Here is a 3,469-nt window from a genome sequence, read left to right as displayed (position 1 = left end):
CACGAACTAACTTACGTTATCTCAGAGCTTAATGATCCGTAAGCTAAGAAACGGAAACGAAGTTGTATTTTCTTAACATTTTCTTGTCACACAAGTTATTAATTCAACAAGTACAACAAAAAGAGATAGTCTGATAAGTTCTTGACACGAAAGGGAGTTATAAAGTCACTTTCGATGAGTTTCCTTATATCTGAGTTAACAGACACGCGTGAGTGGTCCGGCTAGCCAAGACATTCTCTTGAATGGTCCGGCTGAGCTTTATAAACAAATGCTAGCCAAATCATTTGGCCCAAATGGCACGGTCCAATCACCCCGTGTACCCACGGGCCGTGCGACAAGTCCATCCAAGTGCACCTTCTTGTATCTTAGCACATGAGCATGGAAAGGCTACTTAAACTTCAAGTTTATGAAGATTAAAGGATAAGGCGTTGAATGCACCCGCCTGTTGAAAGTTAAACTTGATTTGGATCACATTTTGGGCTAATAATTTACTAATCATTTTAGTCCAAAACTTAGTCCAATATCTAGAATTATCCGCCACTTCTTTAGAATAAAAATCTAGATATTCTCATAGAATTATCTAGATAATTATAATAAATTTTTTTAGATATTATGGTAGAATTCTCTAGATTTATGATTAAAATATGTAAGATATTTTGTATTTTGGAGGCTATAAATACCTCTACTCTCCTTTCATTTTGTATCACCAAGAAGTATCCAAGTTTGTAAGAATCATCTAAGTAATAAGAATTCTCTTCTAAGTTATAAAAGTTTTCTTCTTCACAAAGCTTCTTTCTCTTCAAACACTTAAACACTTTCTCCATCTTTATAAATTTTTTCATTCCAACAAAGTGGTATCAGAGCTATAAGTTCCATTTGAAGATGACAAACAATGGTGTTCCCTTCCAAGTTCCATTGCTCACTAAGAGCAACTATGACAATTGGAGTCTTAGGGTGATAGTTATTGTAGGAGCACATGATGTGTGGGAAATAGTAGAGAAAGGCTTCAATGAACCGGAGAATGATGGTGGTCTATCTCAAACACAAAAGGATGGTTTGAGAGATTCAAGGAAGAGAGATAAGAAGGCTCTTTGTCTAATCTATCAAGGATTAGATGAAGATACATTTGAGAAGGTTGCTGGTGCAAGGACGTCCAAAGAAGCATGGGAGAAGCTTCAGACATCTTACAAGGGAGCGGAACAAGATAAGAAGGTACGTCTTCAAACTCTAAGAGGAGAATTTGAAGCGTTACAAATGAAGGAAGGAGAACTCATCTCAGATTACATCTCAAGAGTCTTGACGGTTATTAATAACCTAAAGAGAAATGGTGAGAAGTTAGATGATGTGAGAATCATGGAGAAAGTTCTTAGATCATTGGATTCGAAATTCGAACACATTGTTACCGTGATTGAGGAGACAAAGACTTGGAGACTATGACAATGGAGCAACTTCTTGGATCACCACAAGCTTATGAAGAAAAGAAGAAGAAGGAAGAAGATATTGTGGAGCAAGTTCTCAAGATGAGAATTGATCACAAGGAAGAAAGTGGCCGAAGCAATCCAAGACGTGGTGGCGGTCATTTCCGAGGACGAGGTCGTGGTGTAAATGGACGAGGTTGGAGACCATATGAAGACAACTTCAACCAAAGAGGAGAGAATTCATCAAGAGGTCGTGGAAGAGGAAACCCAAAATCAGCTTGATGAATCGGTGAAAACCAATGTGGCTTTGGGAGATGAATCGAAGATGGAGGTGAAAGGTAAAGGAAATATTCTCATCCGCTTGAAGAATGGAGATCATCAATTCATTTCCAACGTTTACTACATTCCAAGCATGAAGACCAACATCTTGAGCCTAGGACAACTCTTAGAGAAAGGTTATGACATTCGACTAAAAGATAATAGTCTTTCTTTAAGAGATAATGCAAATAATCTCATCACAAAGGTGCCAATGTCAAGCAATAGAATGTTTGTCCTAAACATTCAAAATGACATTGCAAGATGTCTCAAGATGTGCTACAAGGAGGAATCTTGGCTTTGGCATCTTCGATTTGGGCATCTCAACTTTGGAGGTTTAGAGCTACTTTCCAAGAAAAAAATGGTGAAAGGATTACCTTGCATTAATCATCCAAATCAAGTGTGTGAAGGTTGCTTACTTGGAAAGCAATTCATGATGAGTTCTCAAAAGGAGTCGGAGACAATAGCAAGAAAGCCACTAGAACTCATACATACAGATGTATGTGGCCTGATCAAACTAAGTTCACTTGGTAAGAGTAACTACTTCCTTCTCTTTATTGATGACTTTTCAAGAAAAACATGTGTTTACTTTTTGAAAAAAAAATCAGAAGTGTTTAAAAATTTCAAAAAGTTCAAAGCTCATGTTGAGAAGGAAAGTGGTCTTAATATCAAGTCTATGAGATCGGATCGGGGAGGAGAATTCATGTTCAAGGATTTTCTGAAGTGTTGTGAAGATAATGGCATCCGAAGACAGTTGACGGTGCCAAGAACCCCTCAACAAAATGGAGTAGCGAAAAAAAAGAATAGGACAATACTTGAGATGGCAAGAAGCATGCTCAAGAGTAAGAAGCTACCAAAGGAGTTTTGGGCGGAAGCAGTTGCTTGTGCGGTTTATATATCAAACCGATCTCCAATAAAAAAGTGTTTTAGGAAAGACACCACAAGAAGCTTGGAGCGGAAGGAAGCCTGGAGTCTCACACCTAAGAGTCTTTGGAAGCATTGCTCACGCTCATGTTCCAGACGAGAAGCGGAGCAAACTAGATGATAAAAGTGAGAAGTACATCTTCATTGGGTATGACGCTAACTCCAAAGGCTACAAGCTCTACAATCCTGAAACAAAGAAGACAATCATTAGTCGGAATGTCATCTTTGATGAAGAAGAGAATGGGATTGGAGATCAAATAATGAAGATTACAACTTCTTTCCATCCCTTGAAGAAGAGAATGTGAAGCAACTAAGAGAAGAGCTAGCTACACCACCAACTTCACCAACAACAAGTTCTCAAGGAGATGAAAGCTCAAGTGAAAGGACTCCGCGTTTTAGAAGTCTACAAGACATCTACGAGGTAACCGAAAATCAAGACAATCTTACTCTATTTTGTCTATTTGCGGATTGCGAGCCTATGAACTTTGAAGAAGCCCAAGAAAAGAAGTCATGGAGAAGTGCAATGGATGAGGAAATCAAGTCGATTCAAAAGAATGATACATGGGAGTTAGCTTCACTTCCAAATAGACACAAGACAATTGGTGTGAAGTGGGTGTACAAGGCAAAGAAGAACTCTAAAGGACAAGTTGAAAGATACAAGGCAAGACTAGTGGCGAAAGGCTATAGTCAAAGAGCCGGGATCGACTATGATGAGGTATTTGCTCCAGTTGCTCGCTTAGAAACTGGTAGACTAATCATTTCATTGGCAGCCCAAAAGAGTTGGAGGGTACATAAAATGGATGTAAAATCAG

This window comes from Brassica oleracea, chromosome C1 (assembly GCF_000695525.1).
Source record: "Brassica oleracea var. oleracea cultivar TO1000 chromosome C1, BOL, whole genome shotgun sequence".
Classification (NCBI taxonomy): domain Eukaryota; kingdom Viridiplantae; phylum Streptophyta; class Magnoliopsida; order Brassicales; family Brassicaceae; genus Brassica; species Brassica oleracea.
This window is presented reverse-complemented; position numbering follows the sequence as displayed.